Here is a 24,815-nt window from a genome sequence, read left to right as displayed (position 1 = left end):
ATTGTCTGGATCCCTGCCTCCCCACCACTCACTTTCTCCCTCCCAGGAAACAGTCCAGAGGTCCTCAGACTACTGTCCATAGCCCAAATCTGGCCCACTGCCTATTTCTATACAGCCTTGGAGCTAAGAACGGTTTTTGCATTTTTAAACGACTGAAAAAAATCAAAAGAATAATGGTTTGTAACATGTGAAAATTCTATGGAATTCAAATTTCAGTGTTCACTAATAAAGTGTTATTGGAACATAGCCATGCTCATTTATTTACATATTGTCTCTGGACAATCACTCTTACGATTCTCCAAAGGCAGTTGAGTAGTTGCAACAGAGACTATATGACCCCGAAGCCTAAAATATTTGCTATCTGGGCCTTAACAGAAAACACTTTCCAACCCCCAAGCTAACCCAACATTGACTCCCCTTTCCCCCTTGGCAGTCACCAACACCTGATAAATGTCTTCCTAACATTTCTGGAATACACCCCTTTCTCTTACTGCTAGTTAAGGACTTCAAGTGTCTCCCACCAGGACTTCTGCAACAGTCTCCAGATGGATCTCCTAACTTTTAGACTTGCTGCCTGGAACATCTCATTAGTGTCCCCAGAGTATAGCAGAGTAGACTGGATAAGAGCACGGACTCTGGAGCCAGACCACTGGCTCTCAATCCCAGCTCTGCCCTCTTATTATCTGTGTGCCCCTGGGCAAGTCATTTAAGTTCTAATCCTCAGTTTCCTCATTTGTAAAATGAGGATGATAATAACACTTATTTTTATAAGGTCATTGTAAGGATTATTTGCAAAGCCCTTAAAACTGTACCTAGGACAATACTAGTATATTTTCCATGGAAAATTCTAATTTGACCATGTCATTGCTCTGCCTAAGAGATATCAGTGGCTCTTCATCATTTATCAGATAAAGCCCAAACTCCTTAGCGTGGCCTATATCCCTCTGTGATCTGATTGCCGTCTACACGCATCAAACTGTATCTCTTCCTAATCCCTGCATCACATCTCTTGCTGTAAGTACTCCAATTGCTTGTAGTGCCCATACCCTTTGCTTATCTCCAGCACTCCTTTTGGAGGCCCTGCTCAGATTTCAGTTCCTCCAGGAAGTCTTCTCTGATTGTACCTTCTCTTTGCACACACCATACCCTTGCAGAGCTCTAAAACCACTTACCACATTGAATCATGCCTGTTGATGCCTCTGCCACCATTAGATTGTGAACTACGTGAGAAACTAGGAAGGATCTTTGGAGCTAACTTGAGAGAAAGCAGAGACAAGTGTCAGAGGATGAATGAGGAAAGACTTCTTGAAGAGGGGCTCCTCTGAGCAGAGCCTTAGAGGTTGGGTCGGACAAGGAGTGGCCGTGTTCAGTTTTCAGTTCCCAGCACCTAGCACCGTGCCTGACACATTTAGCTCTTTCCTAAATGTTTGCTGAATGAATGACTGAATCCACTGATTAACTAATCACTGTAACCCATTCACTCCTCTAGGAAACTATAGTTTTATGTGAGTTCAAGTTTCAGCCTTATCTCCCATGCCCTGTACCTTTGAATCAATGATTTTAGACTGAAATACGATTCCAGGCACTTCAGAAAGCAGGGAGAGAACCCCGAGGGGGACTCCCCATTCATAGCAGACACAGTGGCCAGATTCTCTCTCTGATTCACTCACTACAAAATCTTCAGGGCTCCTCTGGCCTACAGAACGAAGGCTCACCTCCTGGAAATGACTTCCAGCCTTGCCTCCCATGACTTACCTACATACGCCAGAACTACTGCTCTTTCAGTGCCTTTGCTGAGCACGTTCAAACAGTACCTAGCATGGAGAGTGCTTTGCAATATTACTTGTTATCATTATTGGAGTAATGGCTGAATCAGATCACTTTTGTGGAGACACTCTGCACTCAAGTCGGAGTCACACTTTCTCCCTGTTTCAAGAATGGAATTCCTCTTGACCCTCTCTGTGTCCATTTCCTACTCATCCTTTAGGCTCAGAAACCCTTCCAGGACTCTCCTCCACCTCATTCATCTTTCCCCCAGAGTAGATTCTCCCTTCTCATATTATGTTTGCTTCTTCGAGTGCTTCCCTTTTCTACCCTGCATGATGGTTATGCAAGGTTATCAATGTGCAGATTTGATTTCCTCTTCAGAGTTAGGAAGAAAGATCACTGTCTGTCTTAGAAAGTCCATGTCTCACCACAGAGCCTGACCCCTCAAGAAGCTCATGCCATGCTGACTGTGTGAGTGCCGGGAGCCTCTCTCCAAACGGGACCCTAACTAAGAGGGGAAATGACTGTGCCAGGTACTAAGCTACAGCTCCTCCAGGGTATCAGGACACTGTTCTACCTCACACTATCCCCTAAATCCACTTGGAAAAATCCATTTTTTAAATTAATTTATTTCCCAATTACAGTTGGCAGGCAATATTATATTAGTTTCAGATGTACAAAATAGTGATTAGGCTTTTATGTACCTTATAATGCAATCACCCTGGTAAGTCTGGTACCCATCTGATACCATACATAATTATTACAATATTATTGACTATATTTCTTATGTTGTATTTCACACCCCCGTGACTGGTTTTTGTGACAACATGGATAGAAAATCCATTTTATAGATGAAGAAACTGAGACTCAGAAAGGTCAGCTTGCTCAAGGTCACACAGCCAGAGAGTAGTGGAAGGAGAAGCATCTTCTCTCTCCCCTCCCCACATTCATGCCATTGTCCCACAAGGCCACAGTGTAAGGACAAATGGTTCACTGGGGGCTTTGGGCCACTCCAGAACCACTTCCATCAGGAGATATTAACACAGCTCTGATAAGACAGAAATTCAGCTAGCTTAATTGAAGATGTTGACATCCTTCTACTTCTTCTTCATTCCCTCCCCACACCATCCCTACTTCCTACCTCCCGAAGCTCAGGAAAGCTGTTTGAGGTGAATTGTGTTTATACATAGTGTCTGTCATTACTGTTAAGAAGAACGTTTGCAATGGAGTCTCGGTACCCACTCTACAATCGCCGTCTGCAGGGCTTTCTCTCTGTCTACCTATGTGTTTACATAGCGCCTATCACTAACACATCAGCAGCTTTGACAAACAAGCTGTGTAGTGCAGGAAGGAAAGAAAAAAGTTGTTTGTGACTGACGCTGTTAATTATTGCTTCGTTACACCCAGGCACTCCTTAGAGTGGCACATGGTTGTTCTCAGGCCTCTGCACATGTGCATGTATTTGGAGACATCCTCCCCCATCACAACACGATATAAACTACAATCATTATATAACATGACATGAAACGCAGTAGTTCTCGCCCACGTGGTCGTCATACCACATAATCAAAACAGCTGTAACCAGAATGGGTAAACTTATTTATTACCTGACAAGGACTTTCGTTGACCACAAGTTTAATGGTGCCAAGAACACAATGTGACTGCTAAATAAAAACAATGCTGGTTCACATTTACACTTTCTTAGTGGAAGCAGAAGTTCCAGATCACAGAAAGTAAAGACCCTACTGTATTCGGTGATAGGCAGACCACACTTTCTGTATTGTGTGAAACTCGAAGAAGCACGTTTTAACGCTGGAGGGTATCCCGATCAGGTTGACCAGGATGATGACAAATCTGGTAACTAGTCATGTGAGACATGTTAAAGGAATATGCATGTTTCATCTGGAGAACAGAGTGCTAAAGGGAAACAGAATCACTATCTGAAGACGTCTGTTCTCTGTGGCTCCAAGTGCCTGGGCTTCTATGGCACCAATGGAGATAGACTGGGAACAGTAATTAGAATCCTAGGCTGACGTGTTGGAAGGCAACATTAGAAGTCAGCTTATCTATAATACTCCCAGTTGCAGCTTGGGGTGCAACTGAGATCTTAGGAAGTTTGTCTCCAGCCTCATAGAGCCCCAACTCTCCCAAAGAGTATTGTGAACACCAAAAGTTTACCTCTCATGGTCATCTCTGCCTCTAGGCTCCTGCTTCTGATGCTATCTGTTCCCATCTACAAAGGTTCAGGGATGGAATGAAACTCTTTCTCAATCGCCACACACACACACACACACACACACACACACACACCACTTTACAAAGCATATATGATCCTAGAAGCCTTCTCTATTAAATGGGAGAAAGAGATAATGGAGGAGAGTTTTACATTGTAGCTCCAACAACTTTAAATGAGGCAGTAGGCATTCTTATAAAATGCCCTTTGTTCTCCCATCACCCTGAAGTTTCACTGAATCTTGACTTCACCCAGTTTAAGGCTTCCTCCTCTTTCTGGTTTCTTTCTTTTACCCATTCTCTTTCCTCTCTTCTCTTTCCTCCTCCCCTTCAGGAACAAATACAGTTCATTGCTCCCACTGTCTCATGCAGAGTAACTTACTCTCTTGATGTCTCAGCATCTAGTAATATTTACATTTACAAAGTCACATCCCAAGCTGGCTTACCTTCAACCTATAAATCACCATCTACAAGGGGAATTCTGGTGCCAGATATTAAGAAATCAGCATTTCATCAATCTAATGAGATCCGGAAGGAATTTTCCATGGACAAATTTGGGACACTGTATACTGCAGACCCCTCATGGAAATTTACAGTTAACTAAGTAACTTATTAAAATGTCTACAAAGCCCTCTAGTACAGAAACCTGCTTAACTCTGTGAAACCCACTATTTCCAGAACTTCCTGAGCTGTGGGTTAAGAACACTTCTGATATTCCATAGAATATGCCTTAGGATGTGCATGTGAAAGGCCCTACCCAGCCCAGGGGACATGTGGTCAGGCCCTGGGAGCAGAAGTGCTGGGAAGAATGAGTCACCTCACTGGAGCATGAATACTTGTCCTATTCTCAACTTACTGGGTGACCTTGAGCCCATCCCATCTCCTCCAGGGCCTCAGAGTGATGGGCTAGTTTTGCTTCTTGCTGTTCTTAACATTACTTATTACAGAGTCTCGTCACCCCTGTCCTGTAACTGCCTCACAGACGTGCTCTAAGGATAAATAAGTCCATTATCTGCAGAAAGCTGAGAGCTCCTTTGAGGAAGGCTTTACATAAATGCACAGTTATTCTTGTGCTTATGTTACGTCAGTTAACAACCTTTTGAACTGGTCCCGTTCTCTGTACAGGTTCTGTGGAGTAATAGGAAAAAAACAGGTGATGTGACCCCTGGCCAAATGGAGCTTTCAGTCTAGTTTGAGATGGCACATCTACATACTTATGTGCTTACACACACACACACACACACACACACACACACACACACACACACAAATACTAGGTGAGACGCTCTTGAGATTCAATATTTAGGGTACCCAACATTACTGCCTTACTTCTGTCCAACTCCTTCATCTCTGCAGACTTTTGTTCCGGTAGTGGGGTCCTCTTTCTCACATGTCTATCCAATCTTGTTTTTCAGAAGAGAAAGCTGGGGCCAAACAGATGAAATAAATTTTCCAACCTCCCACGGGAAATGGATGGCAGGACGAGGGCAGATTCTGGAATTCACATCCTGTTGCCTTTTCCCAAGCTTGTATACAGGTGTCCAGACTTGTCTTATTGGAAACAGCCTGGTACACTTTCTGCTGCACCATACCTCCACACAGAGATCTTTATAACAATTGTAGATATCCAATAATAGATGGTGTTGGGTTTACGGTTCGTAAAGATATCTGAGCAGAAGCCAGAATCTGTCTAGGAAGCGATGGACAGGTGGAATGTGGAACTAGATGCTTCATTCTTCCAGTCACTCATTCAACATTTATTTCTCATTTCCATGGGCCATGAGTTGTTCTGTTCTCTATACAGTAATAAAAAAAAACAAATTTTCTACCCTTATTTGAACTTACATTGTAGTGGAAAAGATAGACAATATGCAAATAAAAATATGTGCTAATGACACGTAATGGTAAGCATCAAGAAGTCTAAGACAAGTGAAAAGATGGACAGAAGTAGACTTGGAACAGAAGAGGAGGGAGAGTGTGGTCATAAGAACCTGACTAGGAAGGTGACATTCGAAGAAAGACTTGAAGGAAATGAGGAAGTGAGCCTTGATCATGTTGGAGTGATGAACCTTCCAGAGAAAGGATGCATTGAGAATAAAGCCTTGGAACTAGCTCACGCATGGTGTGTTGAGGGACAGGGAGGAGGCCAGTGTGGCCAAAGCAAAGTGTGTGTGGCAGAGGTGGTAGGAGATGGAAGAAGTGGGAGGTGAGGAGGAAGCTGGTAGAGTCCAGGCCACAGTAAAGACTGCTGCAAGGGGCCTCCGAAAGCTGATTGCATGAACATGTGACTACGTTATAATGTTGGGTCCACCAGGTCCTGATTTTTATCACTCTGAGAAGCATACTGGTCTAGTTTCTGACCTGACTAACATACACTATCAGGGCTTGTAAAGTACCTTCCTGCTGGGTAGCACAATGCCAGACGGAAACAGTAGACAGAAAAGCTGAAGGAAGGAATCTATTTTTCCGTTGCCATACTCTGCAAAAAATCCTAACAATCTAGTGGAAGGGAGTTACCTTTATCCCTCATCTCTCAAGTGTAACACACATACCATATAGTGCTGTCTAAAATGCACTAGAATTGGAAAACACAGCTGCTGTTTCTTTTAGTTCGGCGGAATTCTCTTACCTTCATCAACAACCACATAAAACTGGAATTCAACAACCACATAAAACTGAAGCAGAGTTTGATACAAGTTTAGGTCTAAGGTCTAAGGGATAAGACATGAGGTCTGGGAAACACCAGAAGTAGAAGGGAGGGATCCAGAACCAAAGGCAGTAGATGTACCAAAAGGGAAACAAGCAGAACCCCTGTACTTGTGACAAGTTTAACCAAAACCAACCGCTGAATCTAAGGATTACAGTCCTCAAGTCTCCTATTTCATCCCCGCCCAAGAATGGAGGCTGGTCTGATGGGGTGCACTTCCCATACAGATGGTCATGAAGTAGTCCCTGTGCCCAAGGAGAGGGAAACAAAGGGCAGAGAGTCAGTAGGTGATTGTCATCTCCACAAGAGGGTGACACCTTTTCAGTCTATCCCCTCCCTACCTACAGTCAATTCAACACATATTACCCCCATCTTCCTATACCAGGCAAAGATCTATTCCTCCCAAATCTCAAATCACCAGGAACTCAACATAGGACTGGACATGATAGCAGAGGAGGCCACTGCCTCCATACTGTGTTTCTACCCAGTACAATAGTCATAAAGAACCCTCAATGTCCATGGGTAGTAGAGCACATTGAAGTTGAGTTTTCCACTGGACTGAGGTATGGGTCCCTTGAGGCAGAAAGACAAAAGCAAGCTCACTGGGGAAAGAGGGACATTGAAGACAATCCTCTCCTGCCTCACTCTTTCCCAAGGGCTGAACTTGCCTTTATTGTTCACAAAAACTTTATCCATCTTCATCTAAACAGAAATGGAATGGGATGCACTTTCATGAACCATAGTTTGTAATCTGAACCGCTCTATGCACTTACAGCCACAATTTGACATGGACCCACATTCTCTCCCCTACAGCTCATATTTGTGGAGAAGGTTTATAGCAGTCCCGGGATGCTTTCCCCAGGGAATACATGGAGAGCCCAAGTGGGCACATCTGTCTGCTCCCCCAACTCTTCCTTTCCGGATTGAGAGAAGCCAGAAAGCTGCACTCCAGGAGGAAGAGCCTGTAACTGGATCAACTATGGTGCTTTCAAAAGAATTCCTGAACTAGTGATGCACTTTCAAATACAGCAGCCATTAGCTACAGGTGACTATAGTGCACTTGCAAGGTGGTTCACCCAAACTCAGGAATGTGATAAGTGAAAAGTACAGTGGATTTTAATACTAACTACAGTAGTACCTTGGTTTTCGAACGTCTCCGCTGATGAACATTTCAGTTTACGAATGCCGTAAACCCGGAAGTAAATCCTTCGGTTTTCGAACACGCCTTGGAAGTCGAACATGTCACGCCATTTCCACTGAGTGCAAGATCCTGAGGCCTAGCTGTCGGCTGTTTTCCAGCGTTTTGGAACTCGAATGGTCTTCCGGAATGGATGATGTTCGAAAACCAAGGTATTAAAAAAAAGAACATAAAATATTTCATTACTTTTTGTATTACTTATATTTTTGATATATTAGATTAAATAAAATATATTATTCACATTAACTTTCCCTCTTTGTTTTTAGTTTTTATATAAATATAATGTGGCCATTAAAAATTTTTTAATTATACATGTGGCTCACATTATATTTCTATTGGACAGACAGCCCTAAATTGGAGAATGAACAACCAATGATGGCATTGGACAAGCAAGACTAGTTCTTGCCAAGCTGAGCACCCCATGTGCAGAAAGTATTGAATATCAAGTGTGTCTCAGCTTACCCAGCAGATGTGAGGGTCAACCTAGAGAGGTGGAAATGAGTCAGGATAGATAGCATAGAAAATTGACAACCCACTCTAGGGTACAAGGTGAGGTATCTCACTGGTTACACAAGTAACAAGTGACTGTACCCAGTACCTGCAGCTGGAAACAAGAATCAGTTTCATCCAGCCAGGCTCATCCCTATGACCTGGGACCTGACCTTTAGCTAACTTTAATGTCATTATAACGTCATCTTCGTTACGGTTACTACAATGTCCATCATGCATCTGACACCATGGCAGTTCTGGAGGAACCAAATAAGGAAGAAAAAGAAGGAAATGGAGGGTCCCGCCCAGGGGGAGAAGATGAACAAACCACCACAATGGGATGCCAGCAATCCCCTCCCCAGGAGGGTAAAAACCCCTGATCATGACCTCCTTGGTGCAATTCATTCTCTGAGTTCACCCACACTTTCAAGTGTGTGATTTCACTTTCAAAAAATCACTTTCACTTTCCTGCACCTGTCTCACTCCTGAATTCTTCCTTGCATAGAGACAAGAACACAGTCACCACTGTTCCGTGTTGAGTCCTCTCTTGGACATCCCCGTTGAGCTTCTGACAACAGAGATCTAAGCACCAAGAATACAGACCCGAACACTCCAGCAAGCGGATGTTTTACCATATCAAGGAGTCAAGCCAAATCCAGGCCTCTGATTCACTAGTTGTGACTGGAGCTGGCCGGTACACCTACCACATCTTGCTCTCTCCACGCTACCTTCCTTTCAGAAGGTTTGGAGTTTCTAGCCATGAGAGACCTCATACCCAGCATCCCCTATCTTATACGCCCTAGATGGCTTCTGGAAAATCAGAACAGCCTGAGTTGTTCCAGATTAGATGACCTTTGGTCCTTTCTGGATATCGTGTGGAAATGTGGGATTTGGGTTAGACAAATCTGGATTCAAACTTCGGTTCTACTGTTTACAAGCTGTATGAACTTAGACAAGAAACAATCTCTCTAAGTCATAACTTTTTCATCATATGTAAAAAAAAAAAAGGTAAAATAACTTAAAAGTTTCAGTAAAAATTTCACTGGATATGTGCAAGTGCTTTCCCAGTACCTGGCACATAAATGGTCGCTATTATTATTGGTCTCTGTTCCTATAAAATTTTATCTCCTTCATTTCCTTGATTAAGTCCTATTTTATTTTTTTTTATTTTTTTTTTTTTAGCCTTTTGCATTTCCTTTTTTTTTTTTTTTTTAATTTATTTTTAATTTATTGGGGGTGACAATTGTTAGTAGAATTACATAGATTTCAGTTGTGCAATTCTGTATCACATCATCCATAAGATTAAGTCCTATTTTAAATGCATTAGAGAAGCTCACTGTCTAAAGGAAACCTGTTCGGAATCCCTGTCTGATGGGAAGAGCACTTTCCTAAAGAAAAGAACTGCCTGCTGCTTTTCTATCCCAGCATTCTCCCATCTGTCGGGAAACCCTCCTCTCCTCTGGTTTGTAGGCAATCCAGATTTTTCCTACTGAATTCTCAGGTTTACCTGAAGTGAGATGCACCAGTTCTATAATTCAACATCTAGTGCTACCACAGGTTCCCTAAGCAAAACTTTCCCTCCATACCCACAGCAAAGCATAGAAAGAAAAATCCCACCCTGCTTGCCTCCAAACGCCCCAGCCCTAGGGGCTGGGGAGAAGAGGCGACTGCCTGAGGAAACAGTCTGCTCAGATATGGGTAGCGGGAGAGGATTTGGCATGAAGTGGAGAGAGCAAAGGAGGAAGAAAAAACAAACACAGCTTTAATTAAACACAGTGTATCTAAATCAGAGAGATATGCTCAGGGAGCAAGGAAGGGTGAAATGGAATTTTTAGAAGAAAACAACGGTGCCCACCTTCTTAGTCTCATTAACATTGAAATGAAACCCCTGAGGAGAAGGAGCCTGCCTCTGCCTGAGAGGAAGGAGAAGAGGGCAGAAAGCTCCCTGAGCCTCTAGCCAGCTTTGTGCCTGCGAATTATCTGAGAAGACAAGGCATCCCCTTCTGAGCCTCCCCCTGAGGCCTCTCCCTTGGCCTTGGTTTCTGGAGGTGAGGGGTGACTGAGTAACAAGGCTTTACAGGAAGGTGTCGGGGATATGACAGGGATCATTTCTTGACCCAAATGGCTCTCCCAGTTCATTATGCCCCATTCCTTACTCTCTCTTCTTCTGTGCACAGCATCCTGAGAAATCTTCACCACATAGAAGCCAGTGGATGTGTTGGGTGCATCTGGGCTTCCTATCTCTGCTGCTCTCCTCTCCTCATACTCAGGAAACTTGATGCTTACCAAGTTCAGGAACTTAGCTTTGAGCCTCGCTTGCTGCTGTTTAGATCCCCGGTCTTATCATTGGATGTCTCCCTTAGCTCTGGCAGCTGGCCCCACACTGAACCCCAGTTCTTACATCTGGGCTTCTGTACCAAGGTCTTGAAAATTGTCCTAGGCCCCTCTCTTTTCTAAGTCACTGCCCTCTGGTGTCCTGTGAACATCAGTCCAATGGCTGGCACTTTGTCAAGAGAAATACCCAGCTCCAGCTCCTCATCCCAATACTTTCCCCCATCTATTTGGAAACCCTTTGCCATCTCTTGCTTTTACATAATGCTTAACAGTAGGGGATCAACAAATGTGTGTTGAACAAATGGATGATTGGTTGAGGGTACCTACCTGGGGACTTGGGAATGCTTTATAGGGCCAGCCGTGTGTACTTGAATGCTATCCTTGCTCTGCAGCCTGCTTAGTCTCCAGTTTTAGTAGAGAACCCCCTCTACTAAACGGCCAAAACATATTCATAGCCACCCAGTAAATGACCAGTCCCAATGCTGATATTCAACAAAACACTGTGTGTTAGCCAAAGTCAAGTTGGGCCACATTTTAGCGGACTCGATCTGCACTGCATTTAGAGCAGAGAATCCCTGAAGCAAAGAAGGAAGAGGAGGTTCTGTTGTGAAAACTGCACCTTCCCCCTGTTATTTACTATTCAAAACTTCCATTGTACAACCTCAGTGAACGGCAATGTACATTTCTTAAATATTTCTCAAATAAATGACCATAAATTTGAACACAAATTGAAGGCCCTTGGGGCAATGAACAAAGTCTATCTAAAAAAAAATCTATAAGATGGGAAATGGGGTTCACCCAGTATAGCCCATGAAAAAGAATGATAAAGAGAAAATATTCAAAACAAAGTTTTTATATTATTTGGATTTACATAACAAATATCTGTAAAAGCATTTATTTGTGTTTTATATTCTCATTCAATTTCAACATCACATTTTGGTAATTTTAAGTACGAAAATGGAAATGTTCAGGAATGGAAATACAGGTACAACACTATGATTTTTGAAGGAATACATAGGAATAGAAATAGGAAGAAATAGAGGTTTTTTCATATGTCCACAAATTCTTTATACAGGTTTCTTCAAGAAGTCAACCTTAATTTTCCTCCTTTTGAGAGTGGGCTGGACATAGGAACTCACTTTTAACAAATAGAGTGTGACAAAAGTGACAGTGTGTGACTCCCACCCAGGTCTAAGTTGTAAAAGGCATTGTGGCTTTCTCCTTGCTATCGTGGATCACTTGCTCTCAGGAAAGCCAACTACCATGTAGCAAGGAAACTCAATCAGACTTGTGGAGGGGTCCCTGTAGCAAAGAATTGAGGCCTCCTGCCAACAACCGGAGAGGAACTGAGGCCATGTGAGGAACTGAGCCAACTTGAAAAGGAATCTACCAGCCTCAGTCAAGCCTTCTGACTATAGTCTCTGCCAAAGTCTTGACTGCAACCTCAGGAGAGACTTTGAGCCAGAACCACCTACTGTGTTTCCCCAAAAATAAGACCGGGTGTTATATTAATTTTTGCTCCAGAAGACGCATTAGGGCTTATGTTCAGGGGATGTCATCCTGAAAAATCATGCTAGGGCTTACTTTCTGGTTAGGTCTTATTTTCGGGGAAACACGGTATATAAGCTATTTCCACAGAAACAGTGAGATAATAACTGCTGAGCTTTGGGAAGTAATGTCTTCCATAGCAGTAGGTAACTAATAAAGATAAGATACTTCAGTGTTCCATACAAGGTTAGAACTACAGACCAAGAGTTGTGGTGCATTTATTCAAAGTAACCAGCAGCTTCAGCTATAGTCCTAATAACGAGAGAAAGAAACTTGACTCTTGGGTTTGTCAAGCTGGGCCTTCCTATCCCAAGCACTGAACCGATAGGAGACTCTTCCATAGCCCTGCCAATGACCGGTCAGCTTCAGGGTTTGGAAACCAAAAGTGTGTCTGAGAAAGCTATGCAAATCTCTTTTCCATGGCCCCAGACAGGATCTGAAAGAAGACTTACCCTGCCAACCCATTAAAACATGCTGGTGTTATCACTATCTAAAAGTTTCTCAAAGCAAATGTCCTCCACTTTGGGTAGCTGGGAATGAGAGCCACAATCTTATAGTCATAAAATAGCACATTCCAATATCATCTTTCTGTTTTGCCAAATTCTCCTATAAAATAATAATACCTATCCAATTGAGTGTACGTTATTCTGTACGCAGGAAGGTGGCTACTTCCAAGAATCATTAAAAGAGAAGAAATTCTTTTCCTACCCTATAAATAATTTGCCTTACTGTTATCTGTACAGCAGGCGTAGAGGTGAAAGGGGATCCATGATTTTCATACATTGAATGCTCCTAATGTGAAGTCCAACTGTATTCCCAAGTCGTCCCTCTTTGCTTTTTACTCCTCTGGTTCCTGGGCACGTGAGAAGCCCACTTCGGAGGCTTTCCCTAATGATGCGGCATAGACAGCTTGTATAAGTAGGTGTCTTTCCCCCAGCAGCAAAAGAATGTCTGTCTGAGTGAAAATTTCCTAGTGAGGCAATAGGATTAAAAATTGCCATAGGACTAAACTAGATCCACTTTCCTGCTTTTTATATAGTATCAACAAGATCAACAACATTTGTTCTGCCACCCAGCAGGTATTAAATTCATCTTATTGTGCTTACCTTGTTTGTCCAATGCACAGGCTAACAATAACAGAGGAAGGTCTCCTTTGAAGCTCCAAAGAAACCCAAGTCTGTACCAGAGTCTATATATCATGGTTAGACGTGCTCAGCAAGTTGCCGTTTATTTCTTCCCTACAGATTGCCATCATTGAGGATTTCTGAATGCCATGAAATGGGAGATATATCTGTAATGGATGATTGAAAGAGAAAAGGAATTAACATTGATTAAGTACCTAACTAGCCTCACAACAACCGCACGTTGCCCATTATACAGATGAGCAAACTGAGCTTCAAAGAAGTTATTTGCCTTAGACAACATAGCTAGTGAAATGGTGAATCAGGATTTGAAACCATGTCTGAAGCCACAAACTATGTGTTTTCACTACATTATGCTGACTCTTTAGGTTACAGATGAGAAAGATTGAGGACTCCTGGGTAAGAATGAGGAGTAACCAAGAATTCATGGGACATTTAGTTTTCAAATAATCAACAGAATTTTGACACCAACTACACAAACGCTTGGTAGATTTTTCCTTAGTGGTTTTCCCTATTTGTGAGCTAACCCCACAGTCCCATAACCAGAAAAAAAAAATGAAATTTTATTAAGGTCCAAATGAGAATCGTGGATGTTCAGAGGTTGGAAGCAGAAGGGAGCAATTCAGAAAGTATACGAGCCCAGCCACCCCCAGCACCCAAATCTCCCTGCTGTGTTGTCGTTCTTAACACTTACCATGGGCACTATAATTCTACTGAAATAATAAAACTATGTTTTGTTGTGAAAAACAAAATGGTCATGGCATGAGTCAATAAAATGTTTAAGTTGTAATATATTTTTAAATTAAACATAACTCCTTATGGGCATGTTCTTAGGAGAAAAAGTCAGAAATCTACACAAACTTGCCTTTGCACATTAGGGCAAACTGGGGAATCGGAAACAGTTTTGAGATCTATGTTTTCCAGAAATTTGGATGTATTATATAGCAAATCGCCACATGGACTGCTAGGGAGATACTCAGAGGGATGAAACATGATTGAAGTCTCCACCCCTCAAGAGACTGCAAGGAAAGCTCCAAAGCAACGTGAGCACTGGCACACAGCAGCTTCTGCTTAGTTACCACAGAAAAGGAATAGACAAGAAGTTCTGGACATTCACAGGGGACAGACCACTCACCATGGGTTGTGAGGACAGGACCTTTTTATGAGAGTGTGACCTTAAAAGAATAATGAATAAAACTTGGATGGGGATGGGGTGGGAGAGAGGGAAGAGAAGGAGGCGTGCCACTCGCATGAGCAGATCTTTCTGGCCAGTCTCTACACCTCCATGTAAGTATCAGTATATGGGAAACTTTACATTAAACATAAATCGTTTTTTGTGGCGCAGTTTATAGAGCCTAGTTACAGCTCTGGACACATCACATACCTAATAGGTACTTAAAAATGTTTTTGAGTTGTAACCTTTCAGTTCTTGAAACTGTGTTTGTGTAACTGCATTCGCACGTGCGTGTGTGTGTGTGTGTGTGTGTGTGTGTGATATGTAGATAGGTGGGTGAGACATCTGTCTCTCTGGAAAAGCTGAGATGCAAAGCAGCAGAGTGACTCCTCCAAGCGTCTGAGTCAATGAACAAGGCTGGAAGCGGCATTTGCAGTCACGCAGCTGCAATGCAGTTCACAGCCAGCTCTTCAGTGGAGATGGCAAGCCCCTCTTCCATTCAACAACAAACACCAGACAAATTAAAGCAACTCTCAAACGCCTCTCAAAGGTCTTGAGAGGAAAGAAGTTGCTGGGGTGTGTCGTGGGAGGGCGAGGCAGTGATTATAATAATTAACAAATAGCTCTCAACCCCCAGATCCACAAACGCGGGAAGCTCATTGGCCTGAAGTGTTCTGAAAGTGACCTCACCAGTAACTGCTGGTCCAGGGCTTGGAGACCAGAACCCCAGCACAGTAGAAGCCACCAGAGTACCTCTGAGTATCCCCTCCCCTGTGCTAAGACAGTAACTATATATAACTGAAGGCAGGAAGAGAAGGCATCCATCTCAAGAAAAGCCTGGGCTGGTGTCCAGTGGCTCCTAGGCCAGGTCTCAACCCCCCAGCTCTCTGCCCTGACAGGCGGCCTTCCCCTGTTCTAGCCTTGGCAAGGCTCCAGGTATCAGGGATAGATGCAAATTCCCCACTGTGGATTTTGAGTTCCCAACTGAGATGCTCCAGCTGAGAAATCACTGTAATCGACACCCTAATAGCTCTTTAAATATAAGTTACACTTTTGACTTGGTGGAGTTTGCTGAATGGCTAGTAGGGAAGAAAAATGTAAAGCAGAATAGAGGAGAAAAAACAAAGCAGCATTATCAGCCAGCTTTGATCTCAAGACTGTTTCATTACTGTACTCTGGGTTAAAAGGAGAAAAAAAAAAAAAGCAACACTTCAGGCAGGAAATGTCTATTATTCAGAATGTAATATAATTATGTGTCTGGATGGCCCAGTTTGTCAGACAGCATTTTCTGGGAAGGATGTGGTGGGGTTAGACACATCATCTGCTCTCCTCACCAATTCCTTCCACTCCCAACCTCCCTTCCTTTCCTGCACCTTTTTTTTTTCCTCCAGGACACTTCCAATTTCCCAGATTTCGTGACCACTTACATGTCTTTCCTGAGTGTTTTTATATAGCGTAGGAAATTGGGTAATGAAAGCCGAGTCATACATTTCTGCTTTATGTTTCCAAAGAAGCAAGTGTGACTGTCAGGTTTACAAAAGATTGTTTATGTTCACTGGCGTGAAATGGGGAGCGAGCGTTCAGAGCAGAGAGAGAGAAAGGCTGGCCAGGCTGGGATGACAGCAATGCATTCATCCTCCACGCTACAGCAGACAAAGCGCGCTCCCTGCCTGACAGGGACCATAAATCATGGGCAGGAGATGCTGTACCTACAGCTTATACCATTCCAGATGACAAACACACAATAATCCACACAGCACAGCACTTTCTCTCTCCCCTTTCTTCCCCCACCCTCTCTCCTCTTCCTGGCTTTCTCTCCTAACTCTCGATTTTTTTCCTAGCACCTCCTTGTTTTGTTTTGTTGTTTTCTCTCTTCTATTTTCTCTTCATTCTCTTGGTTTCCTGGCTCTTTTCTCTCGCTAGCTTGTCCCATCCCCTTTTTCTTCACTCCTTTCTCCTTGTTTCTTCTCCACCTCCTGCCTGCATTTCACTTTCTCTTTTTATCTCTTCTCTGTTCCTTCCTCTTCTCTCTCTCTTCCTCTGTCCCTTGCTAATCTCCCTCATATTTTCCATATTGACTTTCTGTTATGTTATCTTTTGCCTAGTTTTTCTTACTCTCTCTCTACTCTTTTCTCCTCCCCTTTCCCTCTCCTCCCTTCTGCCCTCCTCCCTCTCTCCACCACAGCCTCTCTGCCTCACCCCGTCTGCTAAGTAAAATTTCACCTCTACCCTGCAGATCCCCTTGGCATGGGAACAGAGAAGACACAAGGCAAGTTCTCCAGGAGTGGAAACCTCAGCACTGTGGCCACACTAGATCCCTTACAGAGGACGGTAGTGGGGACAGAGAGATTTGGGCCTGTGACCAGATGGTCCAGGCAGCGATTCTCCCACAACATCCAGGGCAACATGAAAATCTGAGAGCCAGGGCAGACATGCAGCCAATCCCTTCAGCATGGTAAGAGTCGGTGGATCTGCAATTCGGAACACATTCAATGCACAACTCCAAGTTTGAGTTTATTCTTCTTCCCCAAACCAAGCAAACACTCCTCACTCAAGGCTGAAGTAATTCCAGAAAGACACTTTCTATACTGGTATTGAGATGCATGCATACATTTTTGTGTGGAACCCCAGTAAAATCAAGGGAGAGTGTGTGTGTGAGAGCTCCCCTCATTTAGTCATATCAGGATTTTTAGCTAGAGCTTTATATGAAAGGCTAAATCTAAGAGACTTCTCTTATAGACCCTGTTCCACCTGTTTATAACACAACTCTCTCAGAGTTGAATTATAAGGAAACCCAGAGAAGCCACCTCCTCAATCTCCATCCCCAGAGGAACAAACTCCCTTTCCCTCAATAGGGACCCCTGGGAGCTTAGGACCAAAGAGAAGATGAATCACTTTGCTGATTTGTGTTCAAAGTTCCCTGGGCCAGGGTTAGGGGTTCTTCCATAAAGGTTACACCCTGACACCCAGGACTAGCTTTGCTAACAGCTCATTTCTTATTTAACTTTACATGAAGCACTGGGATCATTGCGTACAATCAGCAACACAAACTTAGGTTGCACTGTGATGAAAAACATGTCATGGCTTTATCGTGTCTTGCTCCTCCAAATTATTTTCACTCATTAATCCAGTATTGTGAAATGCAGAACCACTGGTGCTCAGGGAATACTCAGTCTAGAATCAGACTTCCCAGGTTCTTGTGAACCATATATCTTCATCTTTTTGGAAATGGAATCCAGAGCAGACAGCTGGAGCCTTGGAACCCAGGGACTAAAAGTGGCTTGGCCTAAGGTACAGCAAGTGATTTACAAGGATGGCTTCCAGCAGGCCAGCCCACTGACGCTGCAGAAGACGAAGGCCCAGAGGGAGGGCTGTCCACACCACAAGGCATGACCCTCACTCTGTTCTCCTTTTAAGGTTTTAATGACCTCACCAAGCACTGGGAAGAGTCCTTCTAACATTGGGTCAACTCAGAGCTGGGTGTGAGCTGCCAAGCTATTTCTCATCAGTCACTGCCATTGTCTCTCAAGAGTTACTGCCTCTCAGGCCCAGAGAGCAATGTATACATATATATATATATATATAACCTTCCATCCAACCTCACCTCACACCCTTTCCCTTCCCCTTTCAAGTCAATGGACTACCTTATGAGCGCTATTCTAGGTGGTTGGGGGTTCAAATGTGGTTCTTTCTCTAGAGAGCTTCTGTGTAGCCCACTGCCAAGATCCAGCTGAAAGGAGAACGGCACATGGAGAACACTGGGGTGGCCATGGTCTGGGATAATTAACGAAGCCTGGCGGAGAAACCAGAAATCCAGTGAGAAATAGAAAGCAATCCCTCTCATGCTTCCTTCCTCTGCTATAACTTGGTGGGAAGGGGAAAAGGGCTATCTGCCTCGACAACTCTTAAATCGAGGCATCCTAATTAACGGAGGATTTAATTCATCAAAGTGACAGCAACTCTATTTACATCAGCTCCTTCAACAGGGCTTAGGGTTGGCCTATGTGGTTTATCATTCCCTTTCCTTTTTCCTTCTCTCTCTCTGTCTCTTTCTAACCGGGTCATGTCGAGATTTAAGGAGGAAGGTAACTTCAAGCTGAGAATTGTTCAACCTTCTCCCCACAGTCTTCTTAATAGGTCCCCTCACCCCTCCGATTTGGCCTGGAAAATAATGCAGGCCAGTTCCAGAGGCAAGGATGGCAGCACAGCTGCCCTGCGGCCTGGCAGTGAGAAGGAGAGGCCTCCGCGGACCCTGCCTCACAAGCCAGTCATGGGTCAGACCGCTGCCCCTGGCAACCCGTAGAGGGCCCCTCATTTTAGGGATGAAGAAACTAAGACTGAGAGAGAGTGAGTGAAATACCCACAATTATGCAGATAATCAGTGGCAGAGCCAGAACCAGACCCCCCAAGAATCAGAGCTCTCTCCAGCTCACCACTTCTACTGTGACCGCCACAGGACCGCGTGGCAGCCACCGAGATCACCTTGTCATACATACAGCTCCCTGCCACGCTGGCTCCTTCTTTGGAGTGGAGGCATTCTCTTCTCTAATCACTTTTTATTATGATTAGCTCTGTTAATCATTATTATTAAAAATAGTCAACACTTATTAAATACTATATATGAAGGACTGTCTAGCCCTTCATATATATGTTTTATCTAAGTCAATCTTCTTAGATGTTTTATCTAAGTCAATCTTCTGAATGTGATAAGGTGGATACTACCTTTTATTCACATTTTTAAGATGAGGAAATGAACTCAAAGAGACTAAATGACTTGCCAAACAGAAGATGACTAACCACTGCTGAGCCATTCTTTTAGCCACTAGCTATAATGCCACTTTTAAATTGAAATTACTCCCAAAGGGCATTGAGTTAAGCTCTTTACATTTTAGTGGGGAGGAATTTAACTGGAACTTTGTGTTCAAAGAGACATTTCCCCAACCCAGAGCATTCTGACACTAAAGGGAAAAGAGAAGACTCACCCCTTCTCTGGGTTGTCCCAAGCTCATGCTCTGCTCCCCCAGAGTGGATTTCGGGAAAAGGGGGAGCTTTCCACATAAAGTCAATATTCATGACATAGCCAAGCCACCATCCTGGGCAGCTGCGGCTGTCCACCAGCAACGCCACAGTCCACTGAACCTTCCAGAAAACATCTACTTCCATCTCTTTCCTTGCCCCTGATATAGGATTCCACCAGGGTCTGCCTTAGTCTTGACAGATCCCTATGTTATAACTGTTAGTAATTGGGCCTATTAGAATCCAAAAAAAGCGAGAAAAGAAGAAAAGAAAAATGAACTCTGGCCCCTCCTACTCTATCCATTAGTCATTCACTGCAGAATCTAAGGCCAAAGAACAGCTCCTTTCCCAGAAACCAGGGAAAGTGGGGGATGGGAGGGGACCCAAAACAAAATGCCAGGAGGCTCATGGGTAAGCGACCTGGCCTTTCTTCTAAGTTGGGTTCCACTCACACCCCATCAGTCAGAACGGGATGAAAGGGCTATGAAACCAGCACAGCGCCTGAGACTGTATGAAAATATATATCCTGATGTGTCAGGAATACCTGGCGTGCCTTTAACCTCAACTTCAGATGAACCAACACGCCTCGGAGCACATTTATATGCAAAGGCATATAATATGTCCCCTGTATCTAATTATCTGTCAACCTGAGGCAGTTTGTTTTCCAAATCGGCCTCTCGGCTGTGACTTTACGAGGTCATAAAGAAAACGATGCCACTCTGCACTGAAATGCGAGGAGCGCCTGGATCAACAAATTATCCTCCTTAATGGTGTCTCTCGGCCTGAAGATTCAGGCCCAGCAGAAAGAAAGGAGGCACATCCCTGCTCTGGACCCCCTGTCTTCTGCATGTGGTGAACCTACCAGGGCCAACAGCACCAGGGAGGCGGCTGCAGGAGACGGGCACAGAGCAAGGCCGATTCGAAATAATTTCCTTGTCTTGTTCAGCTGTCCACAGCTTCGCAGCTCTTCCTGGGCAAAGTCCATCTGCAAAGTTGTCAGTCTGGACTCCACAGGAAATGCGGTGGAGAGGATGCTTCTACCATCATCAATACCACCCACCAGACTTCTTGGATAGTCCTGTGTTCCCAGGAGCATTTTAGCTCCTGAGATTCCCAAGGATTTTTTGGTTCCACAGAGAAAGGTTTAATCCAGTCCGCATGAGACAACCACTGCCTACATGAACCCAAATATCAAGATTCTAGTTCCACAGGAAAGTTAGTTGGAAAATATTTTATTCCGCCATTGTATCTGGGAGAAAGAGTGGGTGATTTTTAAACTCCTAAGCAAGAGGAGAAAATTCCTTCTCCCAAAACAGGGAAGGTAGGTGGCAGCAGCAGGAATGCTATTGTCTGAGTCACTAGCTGAGACCATCTCTCTTCTGCCAAGCTCAGCACCGCACGTGTAAATGTGCACAGGCGAGCGCTCACCACACACACACACACACACACACACACACACACACACACACAGGGAAAGGGCGGAGGGATGGGCCCGGCACATAGTCTTCAGCTCCTATTAGTTCTCCTCTGATCTTCAGCAGATTAATTAGGAAGTTTGTCAGGAACCAGCCGTGAACTCCAGCCGCTCCTCTCTGGGAGTGGTAACAGTGCCAGTGAAATCCAAGCTGCAGGAATTCCTGTACCCACACTGCTCCCATGATTAATGATAGAAAGGAATGAAAAAAGAGGGGTCAACAGCTGAGTGCAAAGCAAGTTGCTAGACAGGGAGTAATTAAGATACTTGGGTAAATATGATTAATAAGCTCAAACTGGCAGGGTGTGCAGTAAACAAGGACTAACCAGATGGTCCCTCTCTTCTGACAAGGCAGGGCACTCGGAAAGCGGGGGGAAGGGGAGACACCAAAGCGGGAGGGGAAAGGAGGGCAACTTGAAAGGCGTGATTGAAACTTTACTTTCTTTCACTGACCTCATCTAGAGGGAAGGTTGGATCCCTGGGGAGGGATTAGGACAGAGAGGTGGCTTTGAGAATCCACCAATCCTCTTATCACAGGCACCAGACAAATTGCTGGGTGTAAAAGGATTCCTGCTCAGACATCAAGGCCGCACTTCTAAAGCCACTCCCGCCATGTGTCTGCAAGTGCTTTCTCTCCCTCCCAACCCTCCCTCCCTCTCTGGCTGTCTCTCCCTTTCTCTCTCTCTCTCTCTCTCTCTCTCTCTCTCTCTCTCTCTCTCTCTCTCTCTCTCTCTCTCTCTCTCCATTTAGCTGCTCACAACAAAGTCAGACTAGCCACATGGCATACAGGTGAATGTTATCGTATTCACTGGCTCTGGCTGCCATAACAAGCACCACACACTGGGTTGCTTAAACAGAACTGTATTGTCTTACAGTTCTGGAAGCCAGAAGTCCAAGATCTAGGTGTCAGCAGGGTTGGTTCCTTCCAAGGCTCTGAAGGAGACTCTGCTCCGTGCCTCTCTCCTAGCTTCTGCTTCTGGTGGTTTGCTGGCAATCTTTGCTGTTCCTTGTATCGTAGAAGCACCACACCATCTCTCCCTTTACGTTCACAGGACATTCTCTGTGCATGTTCGTGTGTGTGTGTGTGTGTGTGTGTGTGTCTTTGTCCAATTTTTTTTTTTTTAATAAGGGCACTAGTCTCATTGCATTAGGCCTAACCTAATAACTTCATCTTAACTAAGTATATCTACAAAGATGTTATTTCCAAATAAGGTCACAATCTGAGGTACTAGGGGCTAGGACTTCAACATATACATTTTGGGGGACAAAATTCAACCCATAATCGCCCCTAATCAGTTTGAAGCGCAAACCAGGAAACCAATTCTTACTCAGTTGGGACCTGAGCCAAGAAATACATGCTGTCAGAGCACTGTTTAGAAGGGGGTGTGGCATGGACTCCCACTTCTCAGCCCACGCTCTGCGTGGAAACTATGCTTCCTTCCAGTCCTAACTAGTGTCTTGTAAAGCATCTCATTTTCTGTGCAATGTCAAGGAGATAGTCTAATGTTTCCAGAGATGAAGGTGAGAAAGAGCCATGGTTAGGTGTGCCCAGTGGTCCCGGTTAACAGGAAATATGTGCAGGTGCTAAAAGAGAGGCTCAGAGGATTTGCCCCTTAAATAGCAGTAAAGTGCCCAGACACCTCCACCTACAGATATGGGCAATTACGATGTGCCCCAGCGAAGGCCAAGGCCTTGTTGGGAGATGAAAGAAGTACAGGATTAGTCCCTAGACTAAAGGAGCTGACTGTCTAGATTCCTGTATTCGTTTCCTGAGTCTGTTGTAACAAATTACCACAAGCTTGGTGGCTTAAAACAACAAAAATGTATTTTCACACAGTTCTGGAGGTCGGAAGTCCAAAATCAGTGTCATTGGGCTGAAGTCAGTAAGGTTGTGCTCCCTGCAGAGGTTCTAGGGGAGGGTCCCTTTCTTGCCTCTTCAGCTTCTGGTAGCCCCTGGCATCCCTTAGTATGTGACCGCATCACTCCAATCTTCAAGGCCGGTGTCTTCAAACCCCTCTCTGCTGTTTTCACTCTCCTTCTCCTCTGTGTGTAAAATCTCCCTCGAACCTCCTTTTATAAGGATACGTGTGATTTCATTTAGAGCCCATCTGGATAATCCAGGACAACCTCTTCATCTCAAGATCCTTAATCACATTTGCAAAGATCCCCAACTAGCACAGGTTCCAGAGATTAGGAAGTGGAGGTCTCTTGCAGGCCGTTTTTCAGCCTACCTCAGTTCCCATAAGAGTTTCTTTATGTAATCACTTTTCTCAATTTGTTTGTGTAAAGCTAGGAGGCCTGGTCTCTGCTCCCCATCTTACACATAAGGAAAGCCAGCCATGTGGGGCAAAGAGTAGTCCTTCACAAAAATTCAAAAATCATTCTTAGGTAAAGACTCACCAGGTACTTAATCTGTCCTGTAAATCAATTCCTTGTCTTTTGTATATCACACAGATCCATTAAAAATATATTTAAAGGGGGTGTTAGAAATGATGAGATTGTTGTCAACTTTTTATTTGGCCAACTCATAACATTGAGCAAAAAAACTTACTATATATTTCCATTTATAAAGGAAAATATCTAAATTCTAATAAACAAAGTAAAAAAAACATATGTCAGAACAAAGCATAGTCCTCTGGAAAAAACTTTGGGCCACCTTATACCTCCATGTCCCGTGTTATTTTTTTTTCACCGTGCTCAAGGCCGTAACCACTCATGAAGGACATGCTGTTGAAAAATACCCTCCTCTGACCAGGGGTTTACTTTCAGCATATGACCTAGTTGGGTTTCTCCCAAGTGAAAAGCACATAGACATTAACAGCAGAGGGACCAAGGAGATGAAAAAGAGAGAGGCTTTGTTATCACCTTTCTGCCCTATCAGAAACATTCTCTTGCCCCAGAGACAAGTGGGGCACCAACCAAATCAGGCACAACCGGATGACGGAGGCCAGCTGACAGGGCACGCAGCCTTCTTGCCAACCTCAGACAATTCCGTCTCAATTGTGGAGCTCAGCAAACAGCCCCAGAAAGCTTCCTGCTCTGTGGTTAGGATTTTCCCTTTATAAAGATGTGCTTGACACAAAGGAGCTTGCTTGACACAAAAGCTTGACATTCCACCTGGTGAACCACTTCCTGGTTCCTTTTCCTCTCTCACCCTGAAAATAAAGTGAAAGAACTATAGACAAAAACTGTACAAGGTCATCACAGAAGAATACTGTGGCAAAGGCTTTCTGCTGAGAACCTTACCCAGGCTTCCAGTGACTCAGTCTCCACCCCTTTCTCGCTTAACACTGTTCTCTCAGACAGGGTGAGAAATTCTGCTCCCAGTCCCAAATCTGACCAGTGAGCATATGTGAGAGTAGCTCAGCAGATATCTAATTTAGTCCCATGATAGCACAGCAGGTATGTCTTCCTTCTTTCCCTGGGACTTTAGAACTTCGCAGGATGGGGTTTTGTTTCCAATATCTTATTTACTCTCCTGTCAATTTCTCATTTGTAACAAGAGAGTCAGGATAAAAGAGATGCAATCAGATGCTGTCTGTACCAAACTGGGACCAATGCAAACTCACAAAATGCAAACACAACGTCACCGTCTTTTTTAAAATTTTTGTTTCTTTTTCAATTATAGTTGACTTAAAATATTATATTCGTTTTGATACTGTGCTAAGGTCCGGCTGTCTGCCACTTGCAAAAGTTAAAAATCAAGAGTCATGGGTGGTGAAAAGAAAAGCAGG

At 44.0% G+C, this 24,815-nt stretch overlaps 2 long non-coding RNA genes across 2 annotated transcripts in view; both read right to left on the bottom strand.

Annotated features, from left to right (window-relative positions):
• Positions 1-7,903, bottom strand: part of LOC117021480 (uncharacterized) — a 32,250-nt gene extending 24,347 nt beyond the window's left edge. The window contains exon 1 of the long non-coding RNA XR_004422864.1: positions 7,845-7,903. This is a non-coding gene — a long non-coding RNA (uncharacterized LOC117021480). The remainder of the gene's footprint in view (positions 1-7,844) is intronic.
• Positions 7,904-7,973: 70 nt separating this feature from the next.
• Positions 7,974-24,815, bottom strand: part of LOC117021329 (uncharacterized) — a 38,004-nt gene continuing 21,162 nt past the window's right edge. Inside the window, exons 3-4 of the long non-coding RNA XR_004422845.1 lie at positions 13,382-13,566; positions 7,974-8,025 (exon numbers count right to left, since the gene is read on the bottom strand). This is a non-coding gene — a long non-coding RNA (uncharacterized LOC117021329). The remainder of the gene's footprint in view (positions 8,026-13,381; positions 13,567-24,815) is intronic.

The sequence above is a fragment of the Rhinolophus ferrumequinum genome, chromosome 4 (assembly GCF_004115265.2).
Source record: "Rhinolophus ferrumequinum isolate MPI-CBG mRhiFer1 chromosome 4, mRhiFer1_v1.p, whole genome shotgun sequence".
NCBI classification, from domain to species: Eukaryota; Metazoa; Chordata; class Mammalia; order Chiroptera; family Rhinolophidae; genus Rhinolophus; species Rhinolophus ferrumequinum.
Note: the sequence above shows the minus strand (reverse complement) of the source record. Positions and strands in the feature narration are given on the sequence as shown.